The following is a 19433-nucleotide window of genomic DNA, read 5'->3' on the forward strand; positions in this document are numbered from 1 at the left end:
GTGATGGAACTTTTAAATGTAGATTTTCTCCGTCCAGATGGGCCCTGTGTGCAGTGACGGAAAGTGGGAACCCTAGGGCCTCCCATTGTGGGGATGGTGTTGTCCCCTGCCATCACCGTACCACCTGTACTCAGCCCAGGTGGGCCCCAGGTGTTTGGATTTAAGGTGGAATCAGGTATGTTCCCAAATGCTGGGATGGTGCCTGCCCCTCCTACTGCAGCAGCCTTGCCGTGGTCAGGTAGATGGCAGGTTGTCTGGCCCAAAGTAGGAACAGAAGCGGTGCTGGGTGCCCCACTTAGTCCTGCCCCGAAGTTAAGTGGTCTGGATGCCTGTGAGTGAGTGAGGCCTGGGGCTGACACACCGACCCCAAGGCTCCCACCGGCCGTAGGGGCTGCAGGTCCCATGAACAGTGGGCCCGGTGTGGTGTCGGCAGAGAGCGAGCTACTCTCCCCAGTACTGGGCATCCTGGTGGCAAGTCCGAAGCCAGTAGCAATGGACACAGCCCTGGGGAGAATGCCTGGCTTGTCGCCAAAGGCCGGCTGCGTGTTGCTGGTGGTGGCGAATAGGGAAGCTGGCGAAGCTGCCGGCATGATGCTGACTCGCGGTGGCTAGGCTGCAGGGGCGACTAGGACTTTATCTTATGCTGAAGCTGCTGGGTTTCCCAACAGAAAATTATCATTAGGCCTCTGCCCATCGTTGGCCCCCAATGTGGCCTGAGACGGGAGACCTGGGTCCAAGGAAGCTTGAAGTGTTGGTCTATCTGTTGGCCACGTTGCAGGTAAATGCGTTGAGGCATGGGCTGAGGCATTGCTACTACTGGGAGGTGTGTTCCCAGAACTAGGAACAGCCCTGTGAAATGCCTATTGGTTCTGCCTGGAGACAGGCCGAAGGCTGGTGACGGCTGAAGTGACTGTGTAAAATTTTTCTTTCAGTGGCAACCTATAATCTTTAAAATATGGTGAGCATCTTGTCTGTTTTGAAGGGGATATGACAATAAATCTACCAGATGGAAAATCCTGTTAAAAGTAGAAAAGCTTTAGTAATTTGCTCAGTGTGGTGGTTTTATCGTTCTTTTTCTTTTTCTCCCTTGGGTGACGGCCGAAGTCGTAACTGGGGGGCTGGGGAAAGCAGGAACCGAATGGAAAATGACAGCCTGGGAAGGAGGTGTGGTGTCCATAGGTACAGTGTCAGAGCTGCTGCCTGCTGAAACATTGGTGACGGCCGAAGCCGTAACTGGGGGGCTGGGGAAAACAGGAACCGAATGGAAAATGACAGCCTGGGAAGGAGGTGTGGTGTCCATAGGTACAGTGTCAGAGCTGCTGCCTGCTGAAGCATTGGTGACGGCCGAAGTCGTAACTGGGGGGCTGGGGAAAGCAGGAACCGAATGGAAAATGACAGCCTGGGAAGGAGGTGTGGTGTCCATAGGTACAGTGTCAGAGGTGCTGCCTGCTGAAGCACCGATGCTGGCCGAAGCTGTAAATGGGGGGCTGGGGAAAACAGGAGCCGAATGGAAAATGACAGCTCCGGAAGGGGCAGCAGTGTCCATGTAGATGCTAGGCTGCAAGGTCACACTTCCAGATGCCGTGACCATGCTGGTGGAAGGGATTGCCACAGAAGTCCTGGGCTGCCCAGTTACAATAGGGGGATTGATGGTAGGGGCTGGAAGAGGGGTAGGTAAGTATAAAGGAGGGGTAGGAGCTACACAGATGGGTGTTGGGGGTTCTTTTTCATGGGACGGTGGCTGGACCTTCCTTACATTCTTGGGGATCTTTTTCCAGCGACACTGAATGTTCTTCTCCAAGGTGCCTGGGTGTTTGGCAGCAGCTAAGCACGGAAGCTTAGGAGGAGGGGGCAGCTCACCTCGATCCCACGTCAGTGCCTCGTTCCCCGACGGGGGCGACCTCAGCCCTGGCAGCGGCAGAAAAAGCGGCAGGGGAATCTTCCGCTTCCAGGGCCTACTGCTGGTAGATAGCAGGGAAGGGGATCTTCTTGTTGGGATGCGTGAAGACTCTTCACGCTGCAGCTCCTTCCCAGACGTCGGTGAGCCTGGTGATTTGGGCCGGTGGTCTTCACCCAGCACTTTTTTTGTTGGCCTCTCCAGCAGCAGGGAGCAGCATGAGGTTGGGGCAGAGGACACCACGGCATGGGATGGGACCTTCACCTCCCTCTTCTCACCTCCTTCCCAAGCTGTCATTTTGCATTCTGCCCCTGTTTTCCCCAGCCCCCGTCTCCTCAGTGGGAGGTGACTGGATGGTACCGGCTTCCTGACGTTGACTCCCTGCTCAGGGCAGATGGCAGGCGCTGGAGCAGCAGGGTGGTCCCGGTCAGATGTGGCAGCCTCCCAGGAGGGCAAAACCAGCGGGTGACAGCCCACCGGGGCCCCACGGCGGGGCGGGCGGCGGGGCCGGTGGGGCCGGCGGCGGTGGCAGAGCCAGGTACGAAATTTACACAGTAAATTGCCCATGTAGGACCGGTTGTGCGCCAAGCGATCTGAGAACAGAGTGTGAAACTGGGAGAGCTTCTCCTTAGCTTCACCTCCTCTCAAGGTCTAGCACGCACTGGACACTGGATGGCTCAGCCTGGCGCTTGTGACATGCCCATTGTACTCGTCACAGAGAAAGGGTGGGCGGGGCAGGGGGTGGGGCGGGGGGCGAATGCAAGCCCAGCCCGTGGAGAAACCCCGGCCCAAGGGCAAAGGGCGGGGCCCCAGAGCCCGACCCCTTCTGGACTTTCTAGTGGCTGGGACTTCTCACTGTGGGTGACAGGTGTTTGGCACCGGATGGGCCACCATGCGGAGACTGTTGGGGACTGTGGAAGCCTTCTCCTGCAGAGCTCACCCTGCCTGGGCACCGGCTCTGCAGGCCCCTCAGCCCTGCGTATGTATCGGCCAGCCCTTCCCCCACAAGGGGCCCAGGGGCCAGAGCCTGTTCAGAGCTAAGTGCAGGAGGCACCCAGAGCTTGCCAGGCTGTGGCCCGCCTCCTCCAGGGACCTCCCCAGCTTCTCTGCGAGGCCTGATGACGGGAGCACCTTCTCCAGGGCTGCTCAGCTGCCAGCATCACCATGAGCCAGGTGGCGAAGGTTTCTGAGCAGGGGATGCAGAGCCCTGACCCGACTGGGTGCTGCACCCCACGATGTCCCTTCCTGGCAGATAGGTTCTTTCTTCACTTCTTTTTCGAAATTTGGTAAAACAACATTTAAACCTTCGACTGTTCTTCAGGGTATACAGATGGTAGTGGCTTAGCCGGGATTCGAAGCAAGCCTGTGTGATTCCAGAGCTCGTGCTCTGGACTGTGGCGCCTCCTTATCATATATGCTTCATGTGTTACTTTTGTTTTTTTTCTTGTGGCCCTTATGGTACTTAGCCCTAAGTGCCATACGTGTGATGAACACATACACTGCCATGTAGGAGGTCTTCTTTTGTTCAACGCATGAATTGCTCATCCACCACACTGGGTTCTAGTCTCAGAAGATACAGGTCAGGGAGCACCAGTTGTCAGCATAGCAGCGTCCCACATTTCTAATTGAGGCTTGCAGCCCAGATTTTCCCTTTGGTCTAGTTTGAAGGATCCAGATATGTAAAGCTTATATTCTAGATAAATCATGGGCTATCCAGAAAGAAATTCACCAGTAAGTTATTCCAGTTTCTCTGGCCTTCCTGGAGTATATCCAGTAAGGCATCTCATTCATGTCTGGAAAGCAAATATATCATTTATTGCAACTTCATCGTGGAGCGACGTATTGGTTTAAAGTACGATCAACACAATTTGGTCATTGTGAGTATGCCAGCTGGGTCCACTGTTTACTACACATATGTAACTCTAGCGATTCTTATGCCCAAGAGAGGAGACATACTCTTGGGTGTCTAGGGCAAGGGAAACATGTGTTGTTATTCAGGAGCTGGAAGCTTCAGCATGACAGGAAAGAATTGAAAAATCCTGGTCTACACATCACTTTACCTTGTTTGAAACTTGTTTCTTTGGCTTGCTTCATTGGAGTGTTTTCTCTCTCCTGGGGCTGACATTGTGTGTTCTGTATCACGCATGTGACATGTAGAAGTTTCAGAACCCAGAGTCATATAGATGAGTAAAAATTTATTTATATATTTTAGTTTAAAATCTATTGAAAATAACACTGGGCATAATTCATATATTCCAAAATTAGTTTGACCCTCTGCCCATGAGATTCTTTTTATGATATGTGACAGCTAATTTGGACTTCCATCCCCAATAAACTTTGAGGTTTGAGGACACAAAAGGTTTTGCTCAGACCTAAATTCTGTCTGAAAAAAAGGGGTAAATATTATAAGCCCTTTCTAACCTCTCCAGGAGCAGAAATGATTTCCAGCTGTGGCATTGAACCATAATTCCTTGATCTCATTTGAGAAGAGTTCAGTAAGAAACAATGTCCTGATTTTTGTTTGTTTTGTTTGTTCCCTGTTTTCTTGTCTTGCTTACCAACAATCCATTGTAATTCATGAGTTTGTATGGCAGCAGGCTGAGTGTTCCCTGGAGCTCATTAAATGAACTTTTGTTCCTAAAATGATTTTTGTCTCCTTGTTTTCCGCCCCTCTTCTTTCCTCTGCCCTTGACTATAACCAGAGCTCAGCAAAAGCTGACTGGCTTTGTGCAGACCCTACTTAGGGTAGTCTTTTCTTAATTATTTTATTCATGGCTCCTCCATTTCATTGTTTGCCTTCTCAAAATGTGTTGAAATCTTTCTGTGGTTGATGACTTCCACAATGTCTTGGCTTTTATTGGTTGCTTAATTTTGGTATTTCTACAGTTTTATTTAAACATGGTTTCAGGAGGAACAGAAAGTAAATGTTTCCTAGTCTGCCATCTTGCGCTGAAAATCCCTGTTGATTTTAGCATCCAGTGTTCCCATGGGAAAAAACCCAACCTTGGCATTAATAGATGTAACAGTCAAGATTTCAGCTTTTCTTGAGCAATCACTAAGGATTTAATATGTGGTCATTTCTAATGGGAAAATAATAACTATCTCATGGAGTTGATTTGAGGATTAAATTAGATAATGAACATGAAAATGCTTTGTAAGGTTTAAAAATCTATAAAAATGCTTTTTGTTATTATTTGATTTGTTGCTATTTCAACTTTAGCTGACAGTTGTTTATGACCTTGCTTATGTGAGAAAATGCCTTCTGGTTTATTGTTTTGAAAGCCAGAATATATTTTTCAATAGCTGAATGGAAATGGCATCATTTGTGAAGGTTAAGGGTGAAGGCATAAATGTTTCTTGACACCTATCACTTTACAATGTTTTCAGGAACTAATTGACTCATGTATTCCTCTTCCAAATTTTGCTGAGGACCTCCTACCAGCCAGATGCCTTCCATCAGGTGTTGGAAAGCATTTTCTGGATTTTAAATGTCTTAGGCTTTGTGGGCCATATACAGTTTCTGTAGCTTCTCCTCCCCTTTTTTCTTCAACAACCTTTCGAAACGTGAGAACCATTATTAGCTCACAGTCACACAGATCCAGGCTGAGCGCCTGATTTGATTTGTGGCCAGTATTTGCCGATCCCGGCTCTGCGTCCTCACTGAGGAGGAGGCGCATTTTTGAGTAAATCACTTCTTTGAATCAACTGTTCGTCTTCTGGGGCTTGTCCTTATTCTCCTACAGTCTCTAATCAACATGGCATCCAGAGAGATCCTATTAAAACAGGTCAGATCATGTCACCCAAGTCTCTTCAATGGCTTCTTCACAGGAAAAGCAAAGTCCTCAAAGTGCCTCCACAGCCCTAGAAATCTGGGCCTCTGTTTCCTCTCTGACTGTTTCCTTCTCCTCTCCACTTTGCTCCCTCTGTTTTCCACACACTGACATCCTTTCTGCTCCTTGGATACTCCAAACCCACTCTTGCCTCATTGCCCTTCCATCTGACTGTTTCCTATGCTTGTACTATTCACTTCCCAGATATGCACCTTGCTCCTTCTCACAACCTTAAGTTCCCTCTTAAATTTTATCTTCCCCAGAAAGCCCTCATTGATCACTTACTTTCAGATCGCAGCCTCCTCCTACCAGCTAACAATCTCCATCTCCCTTCCCTGCTTGCTGTTTTTCTCCAGCACTTACCTGATATACTAGTTATTCTACCCATTTATTTAATTTTTATTTACATATTTAAACTTATGATTTTATATTTGCTTCTTTACTTTTGTCTCTCCCCTCAGCTCGAGAGAGGCTATATTCATCTGTGTTGATCACTGCTGTGTTTCCTGAACATGCCTATAAAACATACTGAAGAAGGGTGCCTGAAATTTGGTAAGGGATCAATCAATTTTCTTGGCTGAATGAAGAAATATGTTCATAAATTAGTGAACAAATCTCTGGGGTTTCTGAATTAAGGACTAATGGGAAGAGGAAGGCAAATGGTTGGGACAGGGTACTGCAAGAAGTAGTATTTGGAGTACTCTGATAGCTATCCTAATAGATACGATTTTGGCATTGCAATGGAAACTGCTGGTTATGTCACAGCAATTGGAAAGGTGTGCAGCCCAAGTCCAGCCTGAAGACATTCTTAGTGCCAGCCAATCCCAAACATAGAATGCAGAGGATTGTGCAAAAACACTAATTTGCTTTTTCCATCAGACACCTTTCAGTGCTAACGGTGACCATGTTGGATGAGAGCCCAAGAGTTCCATCCCTCATCTTCCTCTTCAGTTCCAACGCCCCGCAGTTTTTCTGCCCCTGCCTTCCCCCCGGGATCTTCTCTTCATTTCAAAGGAGGCAAATATGCTTGATAGAAAGTACTCCCTTCAAATACGTCTTCATGACAGACCAGTGTTTCCTTGTTAATGTTTATCACTTTTCCTCGGTAACTTAAATGCATTCTTAGGCTAAAAGAAACCTCTCTGGCCTTACCCAGCCTCCCTTCTTGCTGGAGGAAGAACAAGGGAGTAGAAGGAGGGAAAATCCGGTCCTGATGTCACTGTGATGTTTTCAGCTCTTTGCTTTCCCCGGATGCTAAGTGTGATATGCATTTGGATGGCCAAAGAGGCCGAGATGGGATGCTACACTCTCCCCTGAACGTTTTGAACAGGTCGGGATGACCCTTGTGCTAGATGTTACCAGATGTCCATTTCTTCCAACTGTGAAAGAAGTTGATCTGTCCACGTTGTCATTAACTGTTCATTGTTGGGATTTCTAAGTGTTGGGCCGGCACTGTCCTAACTGCTGTGGGTATCACTGTGGATTTGGGGGTGACATGGGGGTGGTGTTAAGGCTACCAAATAAACATAACATGTAGTAGCAGATATGAAAATGGCCATATGGAAACAATAATGAAAATACAAACAAGAATGTAACTAATTTTAACTTGTGTGGTGCAGGGTAAAATTGAAGCGTCCTGGCAGACAGGAGAAGTGACGGAAGGAGAGCTGCGTCTGGACCTTGGAGGAGGGCTGCGATCTCACAGGAGAAGCAGGTGCGAGGGAGACCCTGGGGCAGCCACCGGGAGGCCAGGAGGCTGGAGTGAGCATGCTCAGAGAGGCTGTGGTGGGATCGTGGTCCGTGAGGATGAGGGTGGAGGAAGTTACACAGGTGGGATGGGGCCAGGTTTCACCTGACTCTGAAAGCCAGGCAGAAGGCAGACTAGAAACTTGAGGCTTGTGTTTCTCAAACCCCAGGCTACTCATAAATATGCAGCATCTTCCTGGAAACTCAGTGTTATACAAATATTTGGGGCAACTCATTCTTTAACTCATGTACTAAAACAAACGTTCTGGAGTAGAATACAAAATTGACGTGACTTTCGTAATAAAATATGCATTTTTGAAGCCACTTTGGTTTATGGCAGGTCCCTTGCATGACACTGTCACACCCCCAGGGACTCTTCTCCATATGGGGTGTATCACGGGACAGTTTGAGAATTTCCTTAAGCAATAGGAAATGAGACCTCACTGCCCAAGGCTTTGCTCTGTGCCTGGAGCATCTTTTCTGCCCCTGTGAGCATCTTCTGGTCCCACTCCAAGAGCTGATCTGACATCTGGGCTAATAGAGCAGAGTGACTGTGTGTCCCACGAATATTCGCCAATGCCAAGATGTGGTCCCTTAATATCAAGTGCTAGGACATCTGTACGGTCCTTTGTAGGTTGATTTGCCATCATACTCTCCACAGCCCTAGAAATAATAATATTACCCTGATTTACAAATGAGGGAATGATGTGCGGCAGGTTTTGTAAACAAGTTGGATGGGTACTTTCGAGAAGACTGTATGTCAGGACATGGGTCCTGGCAGGCAGGGGGCCCCAGAGTCATATTCATGTGTGCAGCCCTTTGATCTGGAAGGTGCCTTCTGTCACGGTCATCCGCCAGCTTCATGGAAGGCAGCCGCCCTTCCTCATTCAGTTCTCCAGCGTCTGTCAACTGGTGCATTGCTGGACAGGAATTCATGACAGCGTTCAGCCCCATGTTTCTTATGAAGAATTTAACTGAAGCAAACAGAATTTAGGTGGGCAATTTAGCCTTGGAGATTGCTGTCTGTCCATCTGTCTGTTTCTGTCTTTTTCTCTCTCTCTTTCAGGTTATTGACAATATCATCATGATTTGAAACCCCCAGAATCACCTGCTTTTATTTAGCAGGGTATTGTAAATAGTAAACTACTGTCTTCAAAGCTCAGGAAGCCCTGTCTATTTTAATACCAACTTTCTGAAGGCTCATTAGTAATTAATGAAGTCATTAAGAATGGTTCACAGTGACTGACACCTTCCTGGCAACCACAATCTCCTCTTGTACTTAGAGGAAATGCCACTGGCTCCACAGGTTTGATTTGGGGAGTGGAGTGGGTAGCTGTAGGGGGCAGGAATCAGATTACATAAAGTTTCACAACAGCCATCAGCCAGAACAGAAAGCTGTGCGTGTGTTCCTCCAAGTTCCTCTACTTCGGAAGCTGTGCCTTCATCCATCCAATGCTGGTTTTCAGAAATCTTGCTAATATCATGTTTTCCAAGACAGTACCGTGTGGCTCAACTCAATTAGCAAAGATGTAAGGTTGAAAGTCACCCTCTCTTTTTTCTGTTGTTGTTTTTTCTCCCATTTTCACACATTTCCTTTTTTCTTGGCATTGCCTAGATTTATTCTCCTCTTTTCCCTTTTAGGAACAGAATTTGGCATAAATAAATAACTGACAAAATGGTATAAGCAGGAGGGTAAACACAGGGTTTCTCCAGCCTCCGCTGCAGGTCGGGGTAATTTGTTGCAGCAGGTGGTTACCCACAAGAAGGACGGGAGCTCCAACGGCTGCTGTTTAATTTGTATTTTAATAAAGCAACCCACAGCCTTCCCTTAATTGCTGACAATGGAACGCGAACCCCCTCCAAAGCCTTTCAGGTCACTAATGCACTGAAATTGTTAAATCGAAACGGACTACTTTAGCCAGGGCACTGGCCACAAGGTGGAATTCGGTACATTTCATACCTCAGTGCATTTAAATGGTATGGAGCTGATATTTAATACAAATGCAAGCACCAGTGGAGTCCGCATACTTAATCTGCCTTCTCCAACTCTCAGAATTAAGCAGTTGATCTATGGGACACAAAGGGATCATCCTTCTCTCAAAGAGAATATTTTATGACCAGGCAGTTTATTTATTTATTTGAAATTTATTTATTTATTTTTTATACAGCTGGGTCTTATTAGTTATCTATTTTATACATAGTAGTGTACGTATGTCAATCCCAATCTCCCAATTCATCCCACCACCACCAGGCAGTTTAAAAGGCACTGACATAAACAACTGTTTACAGCTCTCTCTCTCTCTTTCATCTTCAAAAGGCAAAAAGTACATGTAAGGACTTGCTGTTTGGCAGACAAAGCATTTTAGAAAGTCACTTGAAATGCTTTCCTTTTCCTTTGAGGATGACTGAATCTTTGATAGGTGCTCAAGAGAGTTCTTATAATTTAGTTTATTTCTCTTATTTTTTCTTAAGGGGGAGAAGTGGGATAGTGTGAAGGCACAGAGCTGAAGCCTGCATTTTTTTATTTTTTCATTTTACCTTCATTTATTTCTTCCATTTATTTCTCGCTCTCTGCTTTCTTGTGGAAGTGGAAATCTTACGGCTTAAATCATAAAAGTATTATTTATGGCTTTTACTCCATGACTGAACGTGCCAGATTTTCTGGGACAGGGTCAATTTCAAAGGAACAGCTAAGGTTAATTTCATCCTTGGGGCTTTGTAAGAATTTCACCTAGACAAAGGAAGGAAATAAAAAACAAATACTTTGCTACACCCCTTGTCCTATTTTTTGACTCCTAGTAGAGGGTCACTCTCCTTTTAGCCATGCTGATATTTGGAAAGCCACTATGGAAATGACTTAATTTTTGAGGTATATGTCTCATAAATAAAATGTGTGTCCCTCATCTTCTCATTTCCTTCCAGCGCTCGAGGGAGTAAGAAGACATGGAGTGAAGAGCTGCCTCATTTTCCAGAGAGAATAGGGGCACTGAGAGCTAGGAGGGACGGCGGTAGCTGTCACAGTCCTGAATTTTTACCTCCTGGAATCCAGGATGGGCCCCTTCCCCACCCCGCCAGCTGGATGAGTGATCACAGTGGAATAATGATGCCAGGAGGCTCAGAGGTACACTCTGCGTTTTGAATTGGGTTTTATTAGTCAGCCCACTTATTGAGTGCTATGTGCTGTCACTGGAGTTATAAAGATATACATGATACCAGCTCTGCCCCTACAGAGCTTGCAATGTGTTTAGGGAAACCAGGCATATCCCCATGAAGCAGAAGCTCACTGAGCAAGGCAGCAGGAACTTTTGCCTCCAAGGATGCAGATGGTGATAAAGATTGCAATTGTCTGAGGCTACAGGGGACGAACTGGAACCATAGCCTGTGCTCAGAGACATGCGGATCCCAGAAGGAAAAGGGTGAAAGGCGAGTTCTAACTAATCTGAAATTTGATATTCCAAGAGCTTCCTTTAAAAGGCCCTTTTAAAATTCTTTCCCTTCCTCTTAAAAAATTCAGCTATCAAATGTTGTCCGCTATCAAATGATGTCCTTTCCATACAGTGAAAAATATACACTAAGGAAAGAAAAAGGGTAAGACTCATGCTCTATGATTCCTTGTTGAACAAGGAAAAGCATTTGGACTGTTCTCACCCCGTGATGAGTTTCTTTTCCTCTCCTTCCTTGCTTTGGTTGATGATGTGAGTCTAAGCAATTCACTGAAGCCACGTGAGAACAAGCAAAAGTCAGGGTCCAAGCAGAATTACTAGCTTGGGGAATGCCTGTCTCTCTGGACCTCCCTGTGAGACCAGTGAGGATTTCCAGACTTTCGCAGACTTTAAAATCAGCTCTCCTGAGACTGAATAAGGTGCAAAAGGAAACTGTCTTCTCAGGTTGGGTGGACCATGAGGGAAAGAACGGATGGATAAATCCAGAGAAGGTGCATAATCTGTCCTCCCAAACAATCTAAAATGACCTTCACATGCCCTCCAGGGTGGCCCCGGGAAATACATCACTAGATTCCTCCAGGCTTTACCTTGCTCTGCTTCCCAGAGCCTGTGTTACACCGGCAGAAACACCACCGTCATATTTCTCCCTGCCCTCAGGAACATTCACCAGCTGGGGGAAAAATAAAGCCAGAAAATTGTTGCTATGGGCTCTGTTTTGTGGAAGTTAAAATGCTGGTGCAGGAATCTGATTGCTTGATAGCTCCCTCTCTCTCTCCATCTCTCTCTCTCTCTCTCCCTTCCTCCCTCTCTCCCTCCCCCTCTCTCTCTCACCCTCCACCCTTTCTCGGCTCTCCCTCTCTCCCACCCCCACTTTTTCTACTCTCCCCTCTTCCCTCCACTGGACTCCCAGGGCCGCTCCCACACCGGGTTGGAGGAGAGCCTTACAGGTTGTCAATGAAACCTGGAATTATTTCCTTTGATGGCTCAGGTAATAGTAGGAGCCAAGGCAATGAGTGAGGTCGTCTGAAACCAATGGAGTCCTGCCCGGGACCCGGGAGCCAATCGCAGGAGCAGAGGGCGGGGCATCAGCGCCAGCAGAAAATTGCTAAGTGCCTCGCTAGCACAGTTGGTCCGAGCCGCCGAAAGGTCTGGTCGCAGAGACGGGGACGCGTAATCCTCAGCGTGCTCCATCCCGACAGCAGCCCTCCACGGCTCGGCAGGGCAGCGAGCCTCTGGGCACCGGCCCCTCTGCTCCACGGAGAAGGTACTCCTGCTGCATCCCGGCGGGGCTGCTCTTGCGTTTCCGTCCTCAGCGGCTTGCAGTTTAGCCTCTGTAGAGGGGTTGCAGAAAGAAAAGTTTAGGGGAGGAAATGTGACAACGGAGGGAAATCACCGTGTTTTGTTGGGAGGAAAACAAGCTGACGGTTTGGGAAACTTCTGTGCTGTCTAGAACTGGATTGGTTTACTACTCTCTCAATTAGCCGCGCTCAGGTCTGTGGAAATAGGTCTGGTCTTGGGCTAGGGTGCCTGCCTGTTGGGGTGTAGATTTGGATTTGTTGGGTGAAGGGGGTTGAACCCTGGATGTGCTGCTTCCTGGAGGACGCATTGCTGGGAGGCTGACTCTGGGAAGCGTGATGGGTTGGTTGGGTTTTCCACCATAGGGTCTTCCCCCTTGACTTTATCCTGACCTGCTGTCCCCCAACTCTTGTGACCTTCAGTTTGAGTCCTTCCTCAAACTTCTGTCTCCTTCCTCGCCCCTCCCGCTTGCCGACTCTGTCTGCGCTCATTTAATGTGGTGGAAGGAGACATTTCCTGGGGTGTGGGCGACTGTCCTGTTTGACCTGATGGGCGTCTGCCTGTCACATAACTTGGTGAGAAAGCAACAAAACGGTTCCCAGAGGAAAAGCCGTCACTCCACTGATTAGCTCCCAAAAATTCTGGAAGACTGTCTGGGCTTGGTGTGTACTGAAATAAAGGGGATGGAGTGAAATTGCAGCCCGTGTGAAGGTTACGCCCTCACCAGGGACAGGCCGTAGGGTGCTAAGGAAGCCCGAGGCTCTGGGTGCATGGGGGGCTGAGGGGCTGCTCGCACCGCCATCCCTGCTGCCTGTGATGACTGTTCTTCAAGGGAAGGGCTGGCCACGGCAGGAGGCTGGGCCAGGCTTGTAGCATCCTTGTTCCTTTCTGAGCAGTTAGGACCACAAGGGCCCTGCTTGCTCTGAGTCCCACCGGTGGTCCTGAGGAGAAGCCCTTCTCCCCACGTTCTGCCACCCGGGAGGTATTAGGTCAGTGGGCCTCCTAGGAAGCAGGGTCCCCATGGGAGAAGGTGATGTGCTTGGTCTTAAACTTCCTTCCTGCTTTGGTGCAGGCAGCTCCTATTTGAATGTTCCACAGCACTTGGCCAGGTGTGTCCTCCCACCTGCTGGGTCCTCAGAAGCAGCTGGTCCAGGACTGATCTTCCACATCCCTGAGTCCCTCTGAATTCTAGCCTAGACCCGAAGCTGGCAAGTTCGGTTCCCAGTCCTGGCAGGATGGGGATGTGCTGGGAGGACTCCTCCAGGACACCTGGTCCCCAGGACACCCTTCCCGCCGAGGTGTAGATGCCTCCATTCTCCGGCTCCACAAATCACATTCACTCTTTAATTCTTGTTTTCTTTAACCTCCACAAGGGCTTCTCCTCCGCCTCCTTTACACAGCTATTTCGGGTGGGAGATGTTATTGCCGAAGCTCTACTCACAATGCTTAAAAAAAAACCGGCTGCCCGACTTTTGTTTTTCTTGGTCAGGATACAGTCAGCTTTCTCCTCTGCACATGTTGCCTGGCTGTAAACAAAACAAGCTTGCAAACCCGCAGAGGAGAATGCCTTTGTGTTTGGGAGGCTGGAGTGGAGGCTGAACTTGTCTTGCCTGTTGGGGCATCTTTGGCCCAAGACCTTCTCCTCTGTGGTCTGTCTGGGGCAGGTGACCCCCAGAGAGCCCACGAGAGAAGACATCCAGCAGGTGGGAGCTTTTGAAAAGGGGCACCTTGGTTTTCATGAAGGCAGTGATAACACGAGAACATGCTTTGGAGTTGGAGGGGTATCTAGAACCGGGGACAGGTAGCAAAATCGTGGGTCCCTCCCACCGATGCCGATCTGCTAGATTTCTATCGTGATAGAGGACATTCAACGTAAGGCTTTGAAACCGGCTCTATTTTTGAAACCGGCTTTATTTTTAACATGGACATTCTTTACTTTTGGTCCCTGTGCCCTTTTCTTTAATAATTAAAGCAGATGTACAGTGTAGGTTTGATAGGCCACAAACAGGCTGTTTTAGTTAGCATAAAATTCAAGTTAACTCCTGTGTAAGCCAGAATGACTTTCCCATACCTCAGTATGTGAAAATTTCTTTTCTCACTACCATCTGGGCACAGGGGAGGGGTCCCCAATCTCTCCTGGCAGGACGGGGCAGGACAGTGTTTCCTGGAGAAAGGGACCCTGAGCTGATTCTTGAAGGGTGGGATGTGGATGATGCCAGTGAAGAAGGGTGGGAAAGGCCTCTCCTGAGTGTGGCCTCGACATGAGTGATGTCTTCAGGGAAACAAAATTCAAAGGTATTTCTAGATGCAAAGTGCTAGCGGGTGGCTGTGTTCATCTCCTTGGGCTGCTGTAACAAATGACCACAAACTGCTTGGCTTACAACAATAGAAATTTATTCTCTCACAGTTCTGGAGGCTACAAATCTGAAGTCAAGGTGTAGGCAGGACCTCCCTCTGGAGGCTCTGATTGAAAGTCAGGTCCCCGCTTCTCTCCTCGCTGCTGGTGGCTGCTGAGAACGCTTGCTGTTCCCTGGCTTGCAGCTGAGTCACGCCAGCCTGCTCTCTTCCCCGTGTGTGTCTCTGGGTGTCCTCTCCTCTTCGGAAAAAGACCCCAGTCATTCGGTTTAGCACTCACTATAATCCAGTGTGACATCATCGTAATTACATCTGAAAAGACCCTATTTCCAAATAAGGTCACATGTCCGAGGTGGACCTCAATTTGGGGGGACGGTACTCTCGCAGCACAGCAGTAGAGACAAAAGTGGGGATTGGATGGTAGACAAAGGTACAGACCCATACTGTGCATAATAGTGACATTTACTTTGTCAACATTTTCCATTTTCTCGACTGGTCTGTTGCCGAATTCGTGGGGAATTCTCAAAGAGGGGTGCATCTACTGAGGATGCAGTGCCTTGGCTTCCAGTTGCACATGTAGAGCTAGAAGCAGGGATTCTGTCCCTGGCTCAGCTGCCTAGTAGTTTTACAGCATTGCTTTGAACTTTCTAAACCTTCACTGCCATGGTTTTATAATCAGGGATTACAATGACTGCCCTGCTTGTTTAGAAGCTTCCTGTTTGCCAAGCTGTGTAATAAACTGTAAAGTGTGTGTAAAATGTTCCTTCATGGGATTTAAAAAAATTGTCTATTAGTTCCATTCTTTCATCTCTGCAGTGCAATATACAACTTCTATCTTCCAGTTAGGGGCAGGCCTGCTGTGCACATCCTGAAGACTCGAAGAGCAGTTAGGAAATCCATAGGTGTGACTTAATATTTATTTATGTGTCTTAAGCCAGGGGTCAGAACATAGCCACCGGCCAAATGCAGCCACTACTTATTTTGTAAGGTCTGCAAGCGAAGAATGGTTTTTACGTTTTTAAATGCTTGGAAAAAATCAAAAGAAGAATAATACATCGTGACATGAAAATTACATGAAGTTCAAAAATTAAGGCTCATAAATAAAGCCTTATTGGAACACAGCCATACTCAATCCTCTCCCACACAGCAGAATTGAGTAGTTGCCGTGGAGGACTCTTGTCCCACAAAGCCTGCAATGTTTACTCTCTGGCCGCCACACAGGAAATGTTTGCCCACCCCTGTGTGAAGTGGATGATTCTGGTGAAGGAGGAGGTGAGTTGTCATCCCTCTGGGTGGCTGTCTCCCTACTCATAGGAATGATTCCTTTGGAACATTCCAGACTCTAAAGCTGCCTTGTCTTCTGTTCATTTCCAGAGTTTCGTTTTGTTAGGGCCCAGCAGGTTGAAGGTTGTAGGGAATAAGAAGTATCATTCCCAACCCCTGAACAGGAACTTTGTTGCTATTTTGCTTTGTTTCTTTCAATAAGATAGATTGAAATTTACGAACATTTTATGTTGTAAGAATCAGTTTGAAGTCTGCCACACTGTGGAAACAATGAGGATGGTTTGTTTCTTCTGCCATCTTCCCACCAAACTGAATTTCTGGTAACCAGGACTCCTGAGTTTTCTGAGACAGCCCTGATGTAGAATATTTTTTCTTGTCACTACAGATCAATGATATGTCCTGAAAAATCTAGTATTTCCTCTCCAAACTGTACCCAACAGGGGAGTAACACTTTTGTTATACAAACACACAGATGATAATTTAAATGAAAAAACAGATGTGAATGTGTAGTATGGCACTTGAGCTGTATACAACTTCCTAGGCCTGCGACAAGATCTGTAGCTTGGGAGTCTGGTTCTGAAGCTCATTTATACTAAAAAATATATATCATAGTCATTACTTCCATCTAGAATCTGATTCAGAGGAGAGGAAAGAATTCCCCAAAATGACAGCTATGAAAGTAATTTTTTTAAGGTGGAGGTAGTGTCATGGGTGTTTGATTATTGTAAGCCTTGTGGCCTCCTCCTGTACTCTGTAATCCCATTATTATATTGTTATCATTGGATATATCCTCTTCTTAGCAGACGACTTATTAAGCCCTTTTTATGTGTCAGGCCCTTTACTAAATACTTGGTATTTATTTCATTTGAACTTTACAAGTGCAAGTAGGAATCTTCATTGCCTTCATCTTAAAAAGATGTGAAAACTGAAGCTTAGGTCAAGTATCTCATCCAAAATCGTACACCTTGTAAGTGATACAGCCAAGGTTCAAACACAGTACAGTTTAGCTCTCAAATGTGAGCTCTGAATTACTATATATTCTTCATTTACTTAATCTTTCATATTAATTGGCTGTCTACCAAGAGTCAGGTGCTGTGTTAATTACGGAGAATTTAATAGCAAATGAAACAGATACAGTTTCTGTTTATAGTGTTTACAGGATAGTGTGGGAAATGGACACTAATTTAAAAAATCATACAAATATCTAAATGAAGGAACGTAATGGAATAGTAGAGAAAGGGGAAATCACAAGGTCTTTGGCAACAGGGAAGTCTTCTCTGAGTAAGGATTAGTCAGAGCAGTGAGGGGAGACAGGAGAATTCCAGACAGATGGAACAGCATATGCAAAGTGTCTGCAGTCAGAGAAATCACAGCGTTTAAGGAATAACAAGAAAGCCAGCATGGCTAGAAGCCGTGCGGTGAGGTGCAGAGAATGGATTGATGGAAACAAGAGTGTCATCTACTTTGAACTGTCAACTGTCAGACTTTCAATTGTTTCCTGTGTCGATGAAAATCATCCATAAACAGTCTATAATAGGAGTAGAAAAGAGTTTTATTTGAGCCAAACTGAGGGCTGTAGCCCAGAAGACAGCTTCTTAGATTACTCTGAGAAACTGCTCTGGAGAAGCATGGATTTCAGCACAGTTTTATGTCTTGTCAGAACAAAGATCATCAAACAAGTCAGGGATACATTCCTTTAGGTTTTCAAAAAACCAGATCAGCACGCACACAGCGAGTCAGTATGACTTTGGCACCTGGGAAGGGGGTCTTCTCATGGAAGGAACACCAGCAGTGGTGTCCCAGGAAGGGGGGGGGCATTTCATCTTTATTTTTAACATGGACATTCTTTACTTTTGGTCAGTGCACCCTTTTCTTTAATAACTAAAGCAGATGTATAAAGTAGGTTTGATAGCCACAAACGGGCTGTTCTAGTTAGCATAAAATTCAAATTAAGCCAGAATGACTGCCCCATACCTCAGTATGTGAACATTTCTTTTATCAACTGAAAGAGTATGGCCTTGGATGAGGGTGACAGCAGTGGAGAAAAATGAGCGATAAATAGATCTGAGGGACAATGAAGTAGGTAAAAATGGATGAAGTGGATAATGGGTGTGAAAGAGAAGGTGGTTTCTGAATGACTTCCAAGCTTAGAACTTACACCACTGGATGGTGGCCGCTCCCACCCACCTCCACCCTACCCGCCCCCCCCCCCCCCCGCCACAATAACCTTGAGGTTGTGACCCAGAGACCAGAAAGATCTGAGAAGCAGGGAGAAGGACATGACGAAACCCTTTGTCCATGTTGCTCCAGGCTGAGCAGGGCTAAAGTGGCATAGAGGTGAATTTGCCCCCAGCCAAGGGGTATGGGGCAGCAAGGGAGAGGGACCAGGGGGCTTTGTCCTCAGAGCTTCTTCCCAATCAAGCCTTTCTACCTCTCTGATGGAGGGTGAGGACACCCAGGGGCCAGCCCAGGGCGTGGAGCCCAGAGAGGCACGGGCTAGAGGTGCCCTCCTGGTGTGCTGATATCCAAAGGCAGGACAGTGCGTTGAGTGAGTTCAAGACAGTCACCAAGAGAGGGGCTGCGGACAGGACAGTTACCAGAACCCCGGTACCCTGAATGAAGGATACCAGCAGGAAGTTATTGCAGGCGTCCAGAGGGGACACGGAAGTTGGCAGTAGTTGGATGATACGCCTCTAGCAGGAGGACTGGATTATTTAAAAGGTGGGAACAGTTTAGGTGTGGTCTCGGGACCTAGGTCCAGTGACTCCCAGGGGGTCCATCCCGTTCTTCCTTTGTTTAAAAGGCAGAGATGGTAGGACCCAGAGAGCACGATTTTAGACTTCTTGAGTGCATGGGCTTTGCTTACTCACCTTTGTACCTTAGCACCTCACACAGAGGGGCTCCATAAATGATTGTTCATATCTTCATAATAAGCTATTGCCCCGTTGTTTTTGCTTTAAAACAATTAAGACTTTAAACAATAGTTTTAATTTAAAAAAGATCATTTGTATAGAAAGTCTTCTAGAACATTTCCATGAAATCATAGTTTAGTTATACACCTATCAAAGTGACCTTGTTGAAAGAATATTTTGTGAAATTGGCTTTGTTCAAGAAAATCTGAGGGTTATGGCCAGTTTCCACAAGAATCTTGACCAGGTTCTTGGTCCCATGGGGGTCACATTCAAATAGGAAAAACCCAAAGAAAGGGAGAGGCAGGTCCTTGGAGGGCGTGCTCTCATAGCACAAGCTGGTCCCTCCGGCAGTTGCTTCTGATAACCATCTACACGTCCTGACTCCATCCTCCCCCTTGGCAAAGCCTACTGCCCTCTCACTGGACACCTCTGCTGCTAGGCATTGCCTGCCTTCACCTGTCTGCTTTTGGAGGCTTGATCCTATTTTACCAGAAATCAAGGCTGTGTGAGCCGGAGTTGGTGTGCAGCTCACAGAGGTAGATGTCCTTCCCAGATCCCAACCCCCTTTCAGCCATAAGACAAAAGGGACGTGATAGTCGGGGAGTCCTTCTCTGGAGGACAATTTGGTGCTGCCTCATGGGTGAAGAGGTCGAGAATGCCTCCTGGGTGA

At 47.1% G+C, this 19433-nt stretch overlaps 1 long non-coding RNA gene across 1 annotated transcript in view; it reads left to right on the top strand.

The window, feature by feature from the left end:
• The window catches only part of LOC130707029 (uncharacterized), a 40106-nt gene extending 27288 nt beyond the window's left edge, over window positions 1-12818 (top strand). The window contains exons 4-6 of the long non-coding RNA XR_009007042.1: window positions 6189-6279; window positions 7347-10594; window positions 11827-12818. This is a non-coding gene — a long non-coding RNA (uncharacterized LOC130707029). The remainder of the gene's footprint in view (window positions 1-6188; window positions 6280-7346; window positions 10595-11826) is intronic.
• Window positions 12819-19433: the final 6615 nt, after the last annotated feature.

This window comes from Balaenoptera acutorostrata, unplaced genomic scaffold (genome assembly GCF_949987535.1).
Source record: "Balaenoptera acutorostrata unplaced genomic scaffold, mBalAcu1.1 scaffold_449, whole genome shotgun sequence".
NCBI lineage: Eukaryota > Metazoa > Chordata > Mammalia > Artiodactyla > Balaenopteridae > Balaenoptera > Balaenoptera acutorostrata.